This window comes from Kogia breviceps, chromosome 10 (assembly GCF_026419965.1).
Source record: "Kogia breviceps isolate mKogBre1 chromosome 10, mKogBre1 haplotype 1, whole genome shotgun sequence".
In the NCBI taxonomy this organism is placed as follows: domain Eukaryota; kingdom Metazoa; phylum Chordata; class Mammalia; order Artiodactyla; family Physeteridae; genus Kogia; species Kogia breviceps.
The window spans coordinates 47,397,541-47,417,497 of NC_081319.1; the positions used below are offsets into that span (position 1 = coordinate 47,397,541).

The 19,957-nt window shown below is 46.7% G+C and overlaps 1 long non-coding RNA gene across 1 annotated transcript in view; it reads left to right on the forward strand.

Annotated features, from left to right (window-relative positions):
* Nucleotides 1–208: 208 nt before the first annotated feature.
* The window catches only part of LOC136791989 (uncharacterized), a 119,566-nt gene continuing 99,817 nt past the window's right edge, over nt 209–19,957 (forward strand). The window contains exons 1-2 of the long non-coding RNA XR_010835000.1: nt 209–383; nt 4,497–4,555. This is a non-coding gene — a long non-coding RNA (uncharacterized lncRNA). The remainder of the gene's footprint in view (nt 384–4,496; nt 4,556–19,957) is intronic.

Here is a 19,957-nt window from a genome sequence, read left to right on the forward strand (position 1 = left end):
GGCCGGGCTGTCACGTGTCCCCCTCCCCCGCCACTGCGGCGGGAGTTCCAATCAGAGCGCGCCAGGGGGCTCCTCCTGGGCAGGAACCACCCGGCTCGGCGGCGGAGGGTGGGCCGCCGTCACCTGACCGCCCGCCCCCGCCCCCCGCGAGTAAGGGGCGGTGGTAGCGTCTGCTCGCTTACAAATGGCCCCTCCCGCCCCGCTCGCCCGCTCGCTCGGGCTCGGCGCGGACCCGCCTGGGCGCACTCCTGCTGCTGGTTCCCAGTGTCCCGCCGCCCTGCCCGGAGCCGGCCGGCGGTCTCCGGCACCCAGAGCGGAGGCTTGCCCGCGGAGGTCGCGACGGGAGGCTGGACCGCGGTGGCGCGCGGCTCGCCTGCCGTCAGGTGAGTGTGCAGTGTGGGCGTGGGATGCTGTGGGGAGAGTGCAGGGGGACGTGCGGATCCTCAGATGAGGACGCGGGTCCGTGCGATGCGCAGGTTAAGTTTGCAGAGCGAGTCCGAGGTCTCTCTCCATCTCGGCCTCCTCTAGCTGCTCCTGCAGGTTGGGGGCTCCAGCGAAAACCTAGATTTGGGGGGAAGGGCTTCGGGAAATTCTTGTCTTGAGATACTTGACAAAGGTTGAAAAGACACATCAGGTGGAGGGTGTAGCTACAGCTGATGGGGGTTAGACAGGTGCATTCGAGTTTGCCTATGTGTGTGTGGCTCCCGGGCGAGTAGGGTGAGCCCGAGCTGGGGCGAAGCCTCTGCGGCGGGTCATTCCGTCCCCCAAAGCCACTTAGATACCCAAGAGGGAAATTGCGCTGCTCCGAGGTGGTCACTGGGTGTTACAGCAGCAAACCGGTGACCCCCGTATTTCTGATATGCTCCTGTAGTAGCGGGAGAGCAGGTGGCTTCAGTAAAGAGTGTATGAGGCTTTAAGGCACCCAGGAAATATTCCATTTACCTTTTAACTTCTTGGCAAGATTGTGTATTAAAAGTGCTGAATCATGCAAAAAGACATGGAACAGGAAAATAATGAAATAATGAAAATAATTCACTTCATTTTTTGGTAAAGTTTTTCAAAGCTAGTGATAATTTTTGAATAAATGCTTTAAGTTTAAGGTGTAGGCACCAGGTATTTAAAAATCACATTCTAAGACCGTGCCCTTTGCTTTCTGGCTGTTGATTGCTTTTTTGTCCTTAGAGTGAGTTGTATCTATTCAGTATCTCTTGCCACCTTCCCACCTTTAAAAAAAAAAAAAAAAAAAAAAAAAGCCAACCCAAGACATGGGCTTTTTTGGTGTGTCCATGATTGTAAGAGGAGTGGAGGATATCAGTCCTTGGAAGTAGAAAACTCCTTCTTCGATGAATGTGATGATGGCCAATTTGATTTGTCATACGCCTCTGAAGGGAATGTCAAGCTGATAACATGCAGACTAGAGAGAAAAAGAAACAGGAGTTGCCCATCAAGGAAGAAATGAGCCCCAATGCAATTGCGTTCAGTAAAACAGCTGAAGGGAAGTGATCCCACATGGGAGCCTGAGTCCTCGTAGGTGGAGGTGGAAGGGTGCAGCTTTTGATGCAAGTTCTGCGGTCAGACACCAAGTAGCATAACGATGATTTTTTTAAAAAATCGGAGTCAGGATTAGCAAAATGGGTGTGTCCAAAGACAGCTCTTGCCCATTTACTCTGGGCTGCACTGTCTGAACTGCTCATGGCCTGCTGACTCATAAGGAAACCAGCATGCCTTAGGAGGGTTGGATTTTACTTATACAATCTAAATAACCATACCTGTAAAAATAAATTTTTTTTTAAGGAAAATAAAATCTTTAACACAGATATCCATAAACAGAAAAACTCGTCTCCTTCTCACATCCTTTCTTCAGGGAGGTTTTTCCCAATTCCTTGACTTGTCACCTTCATTTCAGTACCTGTCATCCATGCTTGTGCACAGAACATTTGGGTTGACACCAGAGATTTTCACCTAAATCTTGACATTAGAAATAGTGGCACTCCTACCAATATGATTATTTCAAAGGTATTTGTGAAGGATGCCGAAAAACTGGACAATGAATGATTAATTGAGTTCTCTTTGCAGCACAGACTCCCTTAACATGGCATGCAGGACCAGGGAGCCCCACCCTGTTTCTGAGCATCTGCATGAAAGGCCAGGAAAGGAATTCAACAATTGCAGTGGTGCACAGAGAGGCAGTTTCTAGACTTGGGTGTTAACGTTTATTTAAATAATTACTAAAAGGTTGGCGGGGGCGGGGTGGGGGTAGGCTTTAATCCATAGGGAGGTCTTGAAAAAGCACCGTGTTATGTGGTTTCACTTGTCAGCTTGTGAAAATATCCATTTAACTTTGAGAGGTTGATTTGAATAGCAAAGGGATCTGAAGTGGGTGCTGCTTTCCAATTTTAAGATGCTGGGGTTAAAAGACCTGCATGGAAGGACAAATATCAAAGCATTTAGTAAAGCCAAAGAGTTATTTTTGCTCTGGTATTCTGAATAGAATTTCTTTATAAAAGTAAGTGTTTTAGAAAGAGAGGTTTCATTTTCAGGCAATAAACCTGCTTGTGGAATAGACAAGCACTGGGCATCTCAGAACAGAGATGCACAATGGCAGCAGGAAACAGATGAATGAGTTTACCTTCCGCTGCTTGGTCCTTCCATCAGAAGCCAGTCACGTCTTGTCAGATTAGACGAAGGCCATTTCTGCAACAAGGCGAGGAGATTTCAAACCTTATTTCAAATCTATGGGAAAGACAATGTTTTGAGCTGCTCTGAAGAAAGAGGCATTCATATAAATTCACAATTCATTATTGTGACAGCCATGCTAACCCACATCGTCTACTGCAGACAGCGAGTCTGACCATGAGGAAGAAAGATACCAAGACTTTCTTCTTCCCTTTTCTTTAAAAACAAAAAAGAAATAAATAAAGAAAAGAAATTTCAAAAAGACGCCCACTTGATGTTACCATTTTTTTAAGGCAAATAAATCATTTAAAGAAGAGAAAATTCTACTTTTCCCCTGATGGCTGGAGTGAATTAATGCGCTTCTAAATCTGGATGTGGTGACCATTTTATATAACAGAATAACTGTATCAATAGTTATTCCAGTCTGAAATGAGACTCCAGGTGAAAATTGCATGTTCTCTTTGGAACGAATGTAACTTCAAAGCTGCTGAAACCACCTTCTGCTTTTTTCCTTCTTTCTATCTTTCCCCTCTTTCAAATCCACAAACTACACCTATCAGTCCTAGCACCTAGAAGGCTTTGCGATTTCACCAGGAACACACAATCAGGTAAATTGCCTGTGATTGCGGGTCATTCTAAAATCAAAATAGATTTCATCTTCAACTTCAAGAATCAAATTGCGAGGATGTCTCTGGTGCTTTGCTCAGACACCGGCGCCCTGGTAGCCTGGTTTCAACGAGGGACTTGTCCTCAGATTTGCAGCGATTATTTCGTGGAATTTAGCTCTGACCACTTGCATAGTTAATTGCAGTGCAGGAAGGTTCCAGAACAGTACCTCCTTGAGTTGCGACAGTAAATGTGTACACAGCATTGTATGAGCAGCATTCCAGAACACCCACCTCCCGGTGAAGTGAATGTGCTGGCTGAATAAACACCTGGGCTTCTTTGGCCCGCCAACAAATCTCATTTTTCACCATACGAGATGGTTTCAGTGTACACCAAGCTTGTTTAGGACACTAGAGAGCCTTATAGGATGGAGAGAGCTGTCTGATGTCTGACTTCCTTTAGAGTTGGCCTCCAAAAATCTACCTTTTTCCCTTTTGAGAATGTGACGTTATGTGTATTTTTGAAGGAAATAAAAGAACACACTTTGCTAATCCACTTATTACCGGGAGATGTAAGATTAGTAACATTAGTAATATCTTTGACTTTAAGTATGTAAAAATGAAAAATTCGTACATTTGGGGGTATGTGGCTATTGGGTTGGGTTGAGTATTAGTAGGGAGTTGCCTTTAAAAAAACCACTTGGAAATCGCTGCTCTTAAAATTATGTGACATTAAATACTTGCACATTCATCTCTGCAAAATGAAAGAATACACTTTGGTATGCTCAATTTGCCACATACACATGCATCCTACACAAACTAGAATTGCTATTTAGAATTATTCAGTTACTTATTTTGCAGAGACTTGAGGTAGTGGGGAGAGTTTTTGTTTCTTCCCTGTTGGATGTTGGGCTCTGAGTCTGCCTTGCTTAGGTACCTTAGTGCTTAGGACCCTCAACAAGAGGCAAGGAACACATACAATAGTTCCTATTTTGAGTCAAGTATATTTTTTACAATGTGTCTTCCTTTAGGTTGCCAATTTAAAAGTAGTCATCCTCTAGGTTTTAGAACTAGAAATATCATGAGAAATAGCTTTTGTCCAGATGTAGGTCAGGATGCATCTCCTTCGGTCAGATTATGGTAAATCATCTTTGCTACTAATGGAATTTGGAAACTACCCGGACCGCTAATGATCTAAATATGTTGATCTTACAGGTGTTCCTTCGATACAGTGGATAGTGACTCCGCTCTTCTGCCTGCGAGTGGTTCAAAATGTAAGTTCAGCAAACCACATAATCAAACATTGGTAATTCTGGAACTCTATGCAGAACAGTTCTTCCCATTTTCATTCCTTCTGACCAAGACTGTAGCCTCATAAGTAAAAGGCTAGGAGGAGGTGATATCATCTCCTTGGGTAGGTGGAGGGATACCCAACTTAGACCAACATTTGTTCACTGTACAGCAATGTAACTTTATACAACTGCCATGACAGCCATCCGTTGGTATTTTTCTCTACTCCTCCTCACCACATTATTTTCCTGATAATAGAATAGGAACCTTTGGTGTCTGGGCAATGCTGAACTGACACTTTCGACACTACCCCAGATGTCACGTCTTTCTGGGTGGCCCTGCCTATTCTAATCTTCTCCTGGCTCAAGCAAACAGATTTTGATATGTAGGTACACATAGGAGCAGCATTCTTTTGTGCCAGAAGAAATCCTATGGCTGCTATCGAGCTAGCTTTCCCGCCACATCCATTAAGCAAAATACTTCTTTAGCTCAGCTAATGAAGCTCACACTGTTGGGATCTGGTGCACTTCAGTTATAAAATGGAAAGTGTTAAAATAGACAGGAGGCCATTACTCTTTCCACAAAGACATTGGATGGTGGGGGATTTTACAGATTTCCTGAGGATGGCTCCTTACTCTCTGTTCTCAGAAAGGGACCCAGGAGAAGATCCTTACCTGCTTCTGTAGAGACCTCAACATGTAATTTAAGCTATTTTGGAAAAATCTTTAGACATTTAATGCATTTCATCAATGGTCAGGCTCTAGAAAGCTGATTTTTATTAGGAAAAACATCTCTGCTGCCTTCTCTTCCCCTTGCTTTTCTGCCTCCTGTCTCTCTTTCCTTGCCCCAAACATGGATTTCCATGTAATTCAGTTCACTAAATATTTCTCCATTTTTGGTTTTGCTGCAGAGTTTATTGTTAGAGCGACTAATAGACTTTTGGCACAAGTAGTATATTGATCACTTGAAATCTTGTTTGAGCTTGACTGAATATACATAATGGGGTGTCAATCGGGGAAAAAAATCTCATAATAAATGGCAGGCGACTTATATTCGTGAGAAAAAAAATGTCTTGGGCAGCACACAAAATATCATGTTTACTGTAGCATGACAGACTGATTCCACCAGTCTCCTGGTGGGGTGGATATTTAATAGCAAAGGCAAGGTTGGAATACCAAGATACTGGGACTGTTCTTTCTTTGTTTATATGGGGAAGCATTTTTGCACACCCTCTAGAGTATAAACATCTTCTAGAATCGCAGCCAGCAAGAAAGATCTTTTCTACCTGAGGAATTCAGAAATTGCAAACAAATCTGTTTAAGTTGGTGTATATCTAAAATCAGCTACTGATTTATGCAGTCCATATTTTTTAACTTTTTACCATGTGTGTATCAGTGCATACACTCGCTATATGCAAATATTTTCAATGTGTACATGGGCGAGCACGGTATATTTAGAGAAAATCCTGCTTTACATAAATTATTTTTAAGAACAACTGAGCAGAGGAATAGCCATGCGTTAGGAAAGTGAAATCTTTTTTTTTTTTTCCTTTTTAAATTTCCTATTGAATGATAAGTAAAGGAATCTCAACTTCAAAGTTTTAGGGGTAATTCTTCAAAATCTCTTTTCCTGATAGAGCAGTGATTGTGATGGCAAGTATTTCTGGGAAAGTGGTATTTTTGGTTACTTTCTGTAGCTGACTTTTCTCTGACTCTGTTGCCATTGGTCATCTGTGTGGAATCTGGCCGCAGAGGGAACATGGAGTATTGTAGGAGCTGTTACCCTGCTTCACCCCAAGACGGTGTGGGGTATATTACACTTTCCCAGTCCACCGGCTGGGATGCAACCTATCTGCTGTCGGGAATTCCTGGTGTCCTATAAGTGAATGAAGTCAGTGCGCTTTTTGCTTATCAGGTTTTTTTTTTTTTAAAGCTTTTTATTTCTTTATTATATTTTTGGCTGTGTTGGGTCTTCATTGCTGCACGCAGGCTTTTTCTCTAGTTGTGGCGATCGGGGGCTACTCTTCATGGCAATGCGCAGGCTTCTCATCGTGGTGGCTTCTCTTGTGGAGCATGGGCTCTAGGCATGCAGGCTTCAGTAGTTGTGGCATGTGGACTCAGTAGTTGTGGCTCACGGGCTTAGTTGCTCCACGGCATGTGGGATCTTCCTGGACCAGGGCACGAGCCTGTGTCCCCTGCATTGGCAGGCAGATTCTTAACCACTGCGCCACCAGGGAAGTCCTGCTTATCAGGTTTTAGTTTGCTTTTTTATGGCAAAAACTAAATCACGTTCTAGACAAGTGTCTCTTCCAGTTCCTTTACTGTATTCAAGATTTTTAAAAGCATATTATGGCAGAGTTTTCACTTTTTAAATCTCAGGTTTTATCCGACAACTGGAAGAACCTACTTATCACAGAGTGTGTGAAAATAGGACAAGTGAGGCTATTAGGGTATAAAAGATGTGATATCAGGCCCTGATCATATCTGCTATTTTTCTGTAGGGCTTCAAGAACTTTTGCCTATTTTCATCTACTTCATTAAAATGCTTCTGATTTGTTTTTTAAGGTTTCTGATTAGCAGTAAGAGAGCACGCAAAGTTTGCTAAGAAAATGGGATTATCTAGGAACTAGCCAGCTGCAGAGATTCAACAGTATATGATTATAGGGGAGCTATAGATTTTAGTAATATCTTTTATAAGTAAAATCTTTTATCTATATAGTCCCTTATTTGTATACTGTTTTATGACAGTTAAAAACTATTTATAGTATGCGGCTTTTTGCACAAAGAGAGGCAATCACATTCAATAGTTTAAGCTTGGGGAATTATGCTGTTGAGATTTTAGCAAAAACTACGTTACATGAGAACTTTAAACTCGGGAATTAGCTATTTGAATAAATTCTTAACTTTTAACCTACAGAGAAATGAATGTCTGCAAATGTTAAAACTTGCACTTATTGGGTGTCACCATTAAAAGGGAAAAATGAAATCTCAGGGCAGAGAGAATGGGAAGGAAAAAATTTCCCACAGAAATTTAAGTCTGAAATGTGCTTTTACAGGCCTTGCTGTTGTCTTAAATTTTGGATCATTTAACTGATTTATTTTAATAAAATGAAGGGAGAAAATGAAAGGAACCAAGAAGAAGTTACACAAGCTGTTTTCTGATTAAAAGATATTCAAGATTATGTGTTGGTAATAGAAATACCTAGGTTTAATAGATTGCTTTCTTACCAGTTCCTACCATATTACAGTGAGAATATTTAAAGACAAAACAAGTTAAAGCACATATCTTTTATGTCAGTAGAACTAAAAACAACAGTATACTCACCAGGTACTTGGTAAAGCTTTTACATTTTTTTTTTTTTTTTACATTGCTTTTTAAAAATCTTTATTCAGCACAGATTTTGAAAACCGAGTTGAATTGCCAGCCGTTTCACAGAAAGGGACATTACAGTTTCTGGGTTTGATTTCTACATATGCTAAGTGAATATTAGGAAGTAACTGGAACTCTTGGATGTTTGTTTTCTTGCAACTGCAACATTTTCAGAAGGCAGAGTCAGAGCTCTCTTCTGTTAGAAGCAGCTCATTTAAAGTTATATTCATTTAATAGGAGAACAGTAGTGAGACTACTTTTTCTTTCAACAATGATTTAAATAACTAGGCTGATGCCATGGATTAAGGATAATACGCATTTTTAAAAGTTGGTGTTTTTTCACTTTCATAAATAATACATTGAGGCAAAGTAAAGACAAATTACAGTGTATTAATTCAATTATCAGTGAAGTAGTCGTTTGGTATATATTACTTTTAATAAATCTAGTTTTACATTTAATAAAATGTTTATTTTCAGGTTTAATTGTTCATGCTCAAACAACTTGCTTAGGGCATAGAACTTCTGCTGAGCTTTGAGCAAGTTCGGTTTATTAAACCCCCATGTTCCTCTTAAAAATGAAATTTTGCCATTTGCAGCAATGTGGATGGACTTGGAGGGCCTTATGCTCAGTGAAATAAGTTGGACAGAGAAAGACAAATACTGTATATATCACTTGTATGTGGAATCTAACAAATACAACAAACTAGTGAACACAACAAAAAAGAAGCAGTCTGACAGATATAGAGAACTAGTGGTTACTAGAGGGGAGAGGGAAGGGAGGAGGGGCGTATAGGGGGCTAAGGGGCACAAACTATTAGGTATAAAATAAGCTCCAAGGATATATTGTGCAACACAGGGAATATAGCCAATATTTTGTAATAACTTTAAATGGTGTACAACCTTAAAAAATTATGAATCATTATATTGTATACCAAAAAAAATCCATATCCCCCATGTGAGAGGGGATAACTTGGGGCTCCCAGTCAGCTGATGACGTCTTATGTTGCGCTGGCCAAAAAGTTCGTTCGGGATTTTCTGTAAGATGCTGCGGGAAACCCAAACGAACTTTTTGGCCAGCCCAATGTTTATTGATATGTTAATATATTCAATGTATATCATGTAAGTATATAATATACTTATTACAAGTATATTGTTATGCTTTATTTATTGACAGTTCAACATATATACCATTTCAAACAAGCCTAAACCATTCCAGTTTAACTGGAAACAATACTGAGAAATAGATATAACCAAATGTCCTCTAACGTTAAAGAAATTAGGCTTAACCCTTTCCCCAGGTTAGTGGTGGCTTGAAATACATGCTGTGGCAAAAGTCATTTTCTTACTGATAGGCTGATCCACCACGGTTATGCCTGAATTTGGTGAAAGGGTAATGTGTGATGGGTTTTTTGGATTATTTTGGTTTTGGTGTGTGTGCTTTGAGTGGAGGAGGGTAGCTTTAAGGAATGAGAGTCTCATTTTTAAAAATAAAAAAAAAATCAAGTGAAACCAGTTAATCCCACTTTCAGGTTAAGCTTCATCTTGGTGTGCCCTTGCCTCCCTTATGACTGGGCTTTGGTCACACTGACAAGTGTGGACATGCAGACCCATCGTCTGATGGACTTGATTTTGTCTCAGCCAAATAGAGGGAGTGGCCAGCCTCTGAATTCTATTCCCAAGCCAAGAATTTGAAATTGATGTTATTCTCCAGCAAGCTGGCCACACCCTCTTCAGAATCGTTGTTTCATTGCCATGCTCTTCTTATACTCCTGCAAACACACCTATACCTCTCCACAAGTTCTTCAAAATCCTTTTTCTCTCGTATGGTTAAAAATAAAAGATAAGTGTTCAAGATAAGACTTAAAAATATGAAACCTACTAGAGACCCACATTGTCAGGCTTTTCCAGTCTCATACAATCCCTGGAAATAACCTGGAGGGCATGAATTTTCAGCCTGGGTAAAGCTCTAACTCAGGCCTTTATGAACGCTCCTTAGGAGATGTATCTTACCCAGGATTTGCAGAGCTGGGATGCTGGATTAAAGCGGACAGACAGACAGACACTGTCTAGGCAAAGATTTAAGTTGACAGCTAAATAAAAACAAAAACAAAATAAAACAAAAAACCAGCACAAAGTGAACATGCATAGAGGTGAGAGTTCCTGTTTCTTTAGAGATGTCAGTAAATGCAGGAGAATCGACCAAATTGCAGGGTTTTCTTTTTATTCTCTTCTGTAATAGTCCAGGGATGTCGCCACCAGTGACCACGATGACTAATCATTCTTAATTTTTCTAGTTCTGAGCATGAGGCTGACTGGATCCCTCATAGAGCAGACTTCTTGAGCAGCATTGTCCGATGGAACTTTCTGTGATGACAGAAACGTTTGCTGTCTGTACTGTCCAGTACAGAGCCACTCGTCACATGTAGCTACCGAGCACTTAAAGGTGGCTAGTGTGACTCAGAAACTGCATCTTTAAAATCTTACTTAATTTTAATTAAAATGTAAATTTAAAAAGCCACATGTAGCTGGGGGCTGTATGCATTGAACAGTGTTTCCTCTGACAGTCAGGAAAGTGAGTCAGCTTTGCATAAAGTCCTCTTTGTGGATGATGTGAGCGAAGGGCCATGCACACTCCAGAAACTGGGGACGGGTCAGTGCTGACCACTGTGCGCTCTCCACGTGCAGCTGCCAGGCAAATCATGGCTGTGCTGTTGCTGTCTTATGTTCACATTTTATTTATTTATTTATTTTAAATTCTTATTGGAGTAGAGTTGATTTACAATGTTGTGTTAGTTTCAGGTGTACAGCAAAGTGAATCAGTTATACATATACATGTATCTTTTTTTTTTTTTTTTTTTTTTAAGATTCTTTTCCCCACGTTTTAAAATAGAACTGAGTCCTCCCAGTTCGGGGCCCAGTGCATGATATTGTTATTGCTGTTTTGTTTTGTTTTTTTTTAATTGTGGTAAGAACGCTTATAATGAGATCTAGCCTCTTCACAAATTTTTCCGTATACAGTACAGTATTGTTGTCTGTAGGTGCCGTGCTGTACTGCAGAGCTCTAGAATGTGTTCATCTGGCATAACTGAAATTTCATACCCATGATTAGCAACTTGCCATTCTCCCCCCGCTCCCCTGGCAACCACTGTTCCATTCTTTGCTTCCATGAGTTTGACTTTTGTTGCTTCTCTGAGACCCAGTCCCCAACTGGGCAGTCTCTCTGTTGTCCCAGAATCTCTCTGGGTCCTGGCTACTTTGTTTGGTTGTGACTGTATCTCTGAGGTCCTCTCAGAATTCTGGCTTTAGGATAAGAGGTTTATGGGCAGAAGTCTGGATTTGCCCTTATAGAAGTTTCTTCCACCACTTCTTCCTTGTTTTTTTGTCACTGTATCCTGTTGTCCGTGGTTAGAGCTTCACCATCTACTTACACTGGGGTCTCTGTGTCTGGAAGGATTTTACCCCCAGTGCGCTTAAGGGTATGGACCCCCCTCAGTCAAGGTGAGACCGGTTAAGAAATTATGACAACTCAGTCATCCCACAGACAGGCCTCTTCCTAAAGGCGGTGAAAGCTTCCTCTATAAATGGAGAGGGTCTTCTGACGGAATTGACTGTGACCTTTTCAGAGCCTGTTCTGGGACAGAGTCCTTGGGTGAATGGACTTGTCCTGGTGGAGCTTGGTTTCTTTGGCTCCCACCATCCTAAGACTTTAGCGGTAGGCAAGTGGGAGGGAAAGGAGGTGAAGTGTGCCTTGCAGCTGTGACCATCTCCTTTGTGCTCCCAGGGGAGACCCCATGCTGCCCGGCATACCCAGGAGGTTTCCATCTGTGTGGGGAGAGCCAGCCTGAGCGTGGTGGGCGCAGGTGGGTGAGCGCCTTTGTCCTCTGGAAGCTCCCAGCCTGCACCCCACCATCTCCCCCAGACTCAGGATCCTCCAATCTGGTCCTGCCTCAGAATCACCTAGGAGATTCTTCAGGAAAAAATGTTCATAAACAAATTCCTGAGCCCCACCCCTCAGTTCTCTCAACTGTGTCTTCACGGTTAGGGGGTTTTCAAGACGTGCTGCCGTCAGGGTTCCCCACCAGACTGAGTGAGAATCTCTGGGGTGGGGCCTGGACACTGACGAATTTCAAGCTCCACTGGCGCTGCTGATGCAGCCTACCTCTGGCTCCATCACGGTTGAGTTCAGGATGTGCGGTAGGAGTTTCACCTGGGTTGCCCCCCCTTAGCTTGTATTCACTTGTTAGACACCTGCTATGCGTCCAGCCACCCTCGATGTGATGCTGGCTTTCAGCATCTTCGCCCCTCACCTTTGCCTGCCTTCTTTGCAGTCTCGTCACTAATGCTCCGCCCACCGAGCAAATGACCTCTGGGCCTGCGGTGACCTTTCCATAGCCTGCTTTGCAGCTCCGGCCGGGTGTGTCCTTCAGTGATGTGAAACTGGGCCAACTCCCCTTCCCCATGCCATCCTGCTCCCTGGCAATCAGGGTGCAAACCTCAGCTGCTCTTCCTCCCCCAGTGTGGTCCCTGAGTCCCGCGGCCTTGGTCCCCCTGCAACGTCCTCTGGTCACTCTGGTGCTGACCTAGTTCAGACCTGTGCCGTCTCATGCCCGGCCTGATCAAAAAGGCTCTGAGTTGGGCTCTGCCTGCTTAGATGGCTCTCCTCTCCAGTTATCCCTCCTCAGCTGTGGAACCATAGGTCAGTTCACAGAACTCACATCAAAGCTCCTAAGGGTTTCTTGATGAGGAAAGGGCCGTCCACACCTCCCTCACCCACCCAACCCTGCCTTCACGGCCCCCGGCCACCCGAGGGCCACTGGGCACTCTGTGCCCTGCAGCCCAGGCCTCAGTGCATGGTGCCCCTGTTCTTCGTCCCCCTCTGTGTTTGCTGATCTATACCTCCCTCAAGGCCTGGTTCACAGGTCACCCGCAAGCTTCCTTCGATGCCTTTGGCCAAACCACTCATTCCCAAAGCCCCACACCTTCGCCTGCACCTCTGGTTCTTGGTTCTCTTTCCTCATCTGCCCGGGCTCATATGCAGCTGCTCACAGGGCCCCCGCTCCCACCCCCCAACTCCATCCTGCAGCCACAGTCAGTCCCTACATCCAAGGACAGGCCCCCTGCAAAGCTCTACCGGCATCACATACTCCCACCCAAGTGCCTGTGGCATTTTTAAGTGCCCTTGACTGGATGCCCTTGGCAGGCAGTGACCAGGCCTTTTTCCCCTGTGCGTGGATGTGCTGGACCCCTCGCCCGCTGACCAGACACATACGCACAGCGTCATCCTCCCAGCAGTGAACTCTGTTCCCCATGCTGGCCCCTGCCCACCCACCCCCGCATCAGAGCTGCTCACTCATCCCTGCGTTCTCAGAGCAGCCTCCCAGCTCCTTGGTGGTACTTTGGGAAAACACTTTTCTCCACCCTGGTCTTCTTGGAAGGAATGAGAATTTTGAGACACAGTTGGCATGTCTTTGTAGTAGAGGGAAAAGGATGCCAGGAGGCCTCCCACTGTTGCCCCCTCCCTGTGTCATCTGTCCCCACCCCACCTCTACCCCTGTCTCTGGCTTAGCCCACCTGGCTGTATCCTGAGCCCCTTTCTTGGGCAGCTGCTTTGAGGGTAGCCTCAAATGGCTGAGCCAGACCCTCGAAGCCATCCCCTCCCCGCTTTTTCCCGGGAGATCACTGGGGGATCGAGAGGACAGCCAGGCCCCTGCTCTGGGCAAATGCAGAGAGATGAAGGGTGCTCTCCTGCCCCCCGCCGCCATGGGGAGAAAGGCTGGCAGCCCATCAGGAGAGGGAGGAACGTTGGGAGGGGTTGAGCCAAGAAGCTGAGGGCCTCATCCAGCCAGGCCGGGTTGGAGAAGCTTCCAGAGCTCAATCTTGGTGAAGGAGGAGGAGCTAGAAGGGCATCAGAGGCCACAGATGCACTGCAGGGGCCCGAGGGAGGGTGCGAAGGCCGGGCTTATTCGAGGAACTACAAACATGTCAAGTATTTCAGAGTGGGGTGGATATAAAGGTGGGACGGGCGGAGATGGAGCAGCGGGCCTTAGGGCACAGCCACAGGGCAGAGGGGAGCGGCTGCTCAGCCAGCGCTGCAGATCCCCAGGGGCCGCCTTGGGGATTCCTCCCGGCTGGTGCTCCTGGCTGTGGCTCCCCTGGGCCTTGTCATGGTCCCACCCCTGAGCCTCACCCACCACGCGGAGACCTTTGCGGCAACAGCTATGCCCACAGTCAGGCCAGAGGTCCACTGGGGCTCACCCCTAGAGGAGAAACGACAGCCAAGCCCCCAGGGGACTGTGGCCCGAGGAGGAGCTGCTGCGCATTCCCAACTTGGCCTTCAGCCAAGAGTCCCTTCGGCACACTTTTAGGGGAAAGAACACAGGCCGCCTCCCCCTCCCCGCTCAGGTTTCCTCCGCTGCAGCCCCCCAGGGCCAGGAGCACACGGGCACCCCACCTTCCCAGGCCACCCCAGGGCCGCAGCCTCAAAGGATGTGGGTGACTCTGGGTGGCCCCTCTGGGAACACCTCCCCGAGAACAGGGCCAGCGCCTTCTCGGCTCTGCTGTCAACCTCTGGGTGACAATCAAGGCGCTGCAAAAGGACAACTCACAACAAGCCTGCACAGAGAAGTCCTTTTATATGCGAGGATGGCCCCGTCGTTCGCTGTAGCACCATTTATATCTTTCTTGATAGGAGTTACTGTACTTGAGAATGGTCACGTGGCATTGCTTTAAGAAGGCTGTTCGGCCATTCGATGTAAAGCACGCCGAGAGGGTTCATTGTCCCCAGGCAGCGCGATGGCCTGGGCCAACAGCCCGGGGTTGGATCCTGAGTTTGCTGAGTGGGCGGGCAACGCTGGCAGAGCCTTCCTCGTGGAGTCTGTGGGCTGGCGGAGGTGGTGGGCTGCCTCTTGGACACAAGCATGTGATGGGCCCAGCCGGCCCGGGGTCCCTCTGCAGGATGACGCGGCAGCCCGTGTGGGCGGTGGGGAGCCGTTCCCACCCACTCAGGCAAATCAGAGAGAAAGCAGGCTGGTTCATGAGTTAAGGTCCCAGGATTGGAGGATTGGAAACGAGAGCCCCACATGGGAAGGACGATGGTTATTTGTAACCCTGGTCGTCGGCATGAATGCTCCATCAGCCAGTGAGGGGATCCCACAGACACCCCCTGAACTGGTCACACAGGTTGGCCTGAAGAAGTTGTCTTGACAGAGATGTGGCACAGTTTTGGAGCTAGTCCAACATGCAGGGAGATCCAAAGTCCCTGGAAACCCTTCTTTACTTGGTTGTATCTACCCCTCAACCCTGCCCTACGACCAAGGCAGGCCACTTCTTCCCGGCCCCCCAGGCCTGCAATACCTGCTCTGACCCGAGGGCCCAGTGAGGAGACAGGGCGCTAAGTATCCTGGGGTCCCATTCAGTTCAGGATCACGTCCCACAGTTGGCTCAAGCTCCAGGGACATCATTTGAATCGGGAGTGTCCAAGGTATGTGCTTTCTGTCCCTCGGGGCTGGACCTGAACTGGCCACCTGGTCCCTGAGCACCGTGATCCAGGACAGAAAGGGATTTACCAGCCTTATTATTACTGCTGTTGTTAGCTATCCCTTTGTAGTGTTTCCTTAGCCCTTGGTGTGGGTGCTTTCTTTTATCTTCATGGCCACCCATGCAGTAGGTACTGCTATCACCATTTTGCAAATGAAGAAATTGGCTCAGAGAGGGCAGGCCAGTGGCTGGGGGGTCACACAGCCAGGAAGAGGTAGAGGCAGTCCTTGTTGCTGTCCTGTATCTCCAAGGCCTGGACGCTAAAGCAGCCTGAGCCCAGGCTCCCAGGCCCGGCTCACCACCTTCCCCAGGTGCTTCTGAATTGTGAGCTGTGGGAGAAGAAAAAGAAGGAACAAGTTAGAAACTTAGATGTGCTCCAGGGGCCTCATTTCCCAGCTTCCTCCTCCCAGCTGGGCCTCCGGGCTTCTGTAAACCATCCATGTGGTTCCTCAGGACCCACTTTCTCTCGCCTCCATACACATCAGTGAGTCATTTCCTCAACTTTTTTTTTTCCCCACTTAGGTTTTTTTTTTTTTTCCTATTAGGAAGAAAAGTTTCCTTCACAATGATTTATGTCTGCCTCTGCAGATCAGTTTTTGAAGTGTTTCAAAGACTTGCAGAATTACTTTTTGTTTCAATATTAGATTTTCTGTCTCTGCAAAATTTAGAACCATATGCTCTCAACTCTGGATGTTGGCTTCTGAGGAGTATCCACCCTGAATTTTTTTATCCCAGATAATAATCAGACATCTGTCTCAGGGCAGCCTAAACCTTAGCTAAGGAAATGCTGAAAAAAATGGGGAATGGGTTCCCGCTCAGGGGCACACAATACCTGTGAGCCTTGATCCCCCCGGGTACCCACATTAGCAAGATGGGAAACCAAGGTAGATGGACACAGGCTTCAGGGCTGGGGGAGAAGAGAGGCAGGATGAGTGGCTGAAGCCCTCAGCATAGGGCTGAGCTCCTGTGCCTGTTCGTGAGAACCATGGCGCACAGGCCTGAATTCAGATGGTCTGGCTTCAAATCCCGGCTGTGCTGTCGGTCACTGCTGTGTGCCCTTGATCAAGTTCCTTAACCTCTCTGTGCATCAGTTTCTGAATCTGTAAAATAATGGTACTGCCTCCCAGGGTGGATGCAAGGACCGAATTAGTGTGTACGTGTGGTGCCCTGAGAACCACGCCTGGCATGTATTAGGGGCTCAGCCTTGTTGCGGCGAGAACTGACTGGTTTCTGGAAAGCACTCTTCGGAACAGCTGGGGATATTTTCCAACCAATGAAAAGCAGTAGTAATTCCTATTTTATAGAGGCAGAGATGGTTGACGGCTCTAGTGAGGCGCCAACCTAAAATCAGAAGATTCACATCACAGCATTCAGGGAGTTGATGTGATTTACTGTTTATTTAATGCATCTGTGCCATGCCAAGCTCCACCCGGGGTCTGGGCTGTCTTCCGTCAGCTCTCTCTGGATGTGCTGTTGCTTCTTGGTGAATGAGATTAGGTCAGGGATTGGCACCAGTTCCGGAAGATGGACTGTCCTATCAGAGTGACACCATTCTTTGTGTGTCTGTCTGTACTTGGTTCATTGCTTTTGCCTGGGACTCCCTAGGCCAGGGGTGAGGGCAAGGGGAGTGTCACCTGCCATTGTGTACCTCCCTGTGTTTTTTGGTTTGTTTTCAAGTTCCATTTACTTATTTTTAAATTTTTATTGGAGTATACTTGATTTACGATGCTGTGTTAGTCTCAGGTGTACAGCAAAGTGAATCAGTTATACATATGCATATATCGACTCTTTTCTAGATTCTTTTCCCATATAGGTTATTACAGAGTATTCAGTAGAGTTCCCTGTGCTCTACAATAGGTCCTCGTTGGTTATCTATTTTATATACAGTAGAGTGTACATGTCAACCCCAATCTTCCAGTTTACCTCCCTATCTTTTTGAAAGTCACATGTTTACATGACTCTTGTCCCATTTGAGAAAACCCCTCCTGTGATCCCAACCTAAGGCTTCATCCAGTGGCGTGGTCCTCTGTAGGCCAATGGGGGACCTGGGGGCCAACTCAGTTTTCCCACAGGTACTTCTGCCCCATCCAAGTGCCACGTGTGAAGCAGACATCAGATGGTGGCCCAAGGGTTCAGGCCATTATGTACAGTAAGGCGTGTGGTTCAGGGACCCCACCCCACCCTCCCTGCCTCCGCTGTTCCCTTGTGGAATATTCTTAGCCTCATGGCCAAGATGTGGGTGCATTTCAGGGGACCGAAAATCTCCCCTGTAGTTAGTTGCCAGGCCCCAGGAGCCCCAGCAAGCTGACTGCACAAGCCCCAAGCCTGCTGGCACCTTTGTCTCCCTCTCGCCCACAACCACCTCATCCCCAGAGTCACCACCCAAGCAGAGGCCACCACCTCCCTTTTCAGGCTCCTACCCCGGCCTCCGTCTGCATCTGGTCTGCCTGTCCCCAGCCTCTGCTCCAACTCCGGCCATACAGCATCCAGGGTGGGCTTGAGAAACATGACTCTGATCGTGCTATGTCTCCTGTTCCCCGCTCGCCGGCCACCTGTTCCAGCTTCCTGTGTTGCTTCATAATGCTCTGCAGTTTCAGTGGTCTGCTTTGCCCCTCTTGCCCCCACTAGCTGATAAGGGCCATACTGGCAGGGTTGTGTGTGTTGTTCACCTCTAGGGTGGCCTTACAGCTGTGGCTCTGGGTGGACAGAGAGGTAAACCCGAGAGAGTCTAAAGACAGGAATGTCTGGGAATCCAACTGCTAAGAAGCCAGGAGGACCTGGTGGAGGTAACAGGGCTGGTACAGGCAGGTGGAGAAAGAAGACCCCCCCCCCCCGCACCACCCACCTGCCATTTCTCCCTGACAGCAGGCCAGGGGCTCCCCAGGGAAGCTGTTGCACATGTTTCTGGGGAGCTTGGAGGACAGGTCTCTTCTCACCAGGAAAAAGATGGTGACCACGAACTACTTCCTGGTGGCCGAAATCCTGGGTAGGTTAGAGGGGATGATCAAAGATTTGCATTTGGTGCGGGATTTCTCTCCTGTTTTCTCAGTTCATCTCTACCCAAAGTTTGTGAGGCTGGTTGTACATTTCCTATGTAACTGATGAGGAAATTGAGGCTCAGAGAAGCAGGTTGCTGCCCTCTGTTCCATGCCTGGTCTATCAGCCAAGCCTGAGAGGAACTAATTGCTAGAAGGAAGCAAGTGTGCAAACTCTATATGCCATAATGGGATCAAATTCCTTTATCTCCAGTTCATGGCCAAGACGAGGTCCCTCAGTGAGGACGGTTCAGGTGCGGTGATGGTCTGTGAAGCCAGGTGGACAGTTTCCCCCAGAGAATCTGGGGACTGTCTGGGTCTGTCCAGGAAAGTGTTGACTTTCATCAGCATGTAAGTGGCATGACCAGTTTTCTCATCTGGAGCTCTTGAGGTCTGACAACAGGTCACATGCAGTCAGTCTCCAGACAGAGGACTGACAGCAGCAGGAAAACAAAGAGCAGGGGAGGTGGGAAGAGAAAAGCAGGATCCGAAACCTCCGGCTTCAGGACCTGGCCCTGCCCATGTCCGCATCAGCAGCTGAGGGTTTTGAGGTGAGATTGTTACCCAATCCCGGCTTGTACTGCTCACTGCACGACAGGCCAATAGATCGAGAGACGAATTGTTGGGGCCAGGAAGAGTGACTTTATTTGGAAAGCCAGCAGACGGAGAAGATGGTGGACTTGTGCCCCAAAGAACCATCTTGCCTGGGTTTGGATACTAGTTTCTATTCTAGAACAAAGAGGGGGAGGTGATAAGTTGTTGCAGATATTTCCTGGTTCTGGCCAGACTCCAGTGAGGACGTGTTCATTTCTTCTTTCCTGCAGCCATTCACAGGTGGGCCTGGTCAGGATGTTTCCTGTGAGCTTAAACAAAGGTGTTTTAGCTTAACACCAGGGGCAGGGGAAGCAGGGTTCCCCGAGATAGGCCATTTTGTATGTTTTAAGCTTATAGGCAACATCCCTTTAGTGACTAACTTGTAGCAAAAGCAATAGAAAACAAAGGGTTACAGTAAAAGAAAACAGATCCAATATGGAGTCAGCTTTGTTCTTCCCCGTTACAAGATCTTTTACCCCATGATGACAAATGGGGTAAAATGGAGTTTTGGTTGGAGCAGCTGTAATAGTGAGGCCACGATAGAAAGATTGTAAGATGGTAGTCAAAGACCATAGAACTCAGAAAACTAGAAGTAGAGGTGGTTCCTGACCTTGACCTTGGCTGAGACCAGTCACACCCTCATGTCTCAGTTGTTGCTCATGAACAGGCCCCAGTTCTAGATGCTGATGGTGATCGGACAGACTCAAGCTCCATTCTCCACACAGATGGAATCCTAGCCAGAGGGTGGCATCACACAGGGGTCACCTTTACCTGCGCTTATGTAAATAAAGGAGTCTCAGATCCAGGCTCCAACTGCAGCACTCCTGATACTGACGGTGCTGGCCTGAGTAG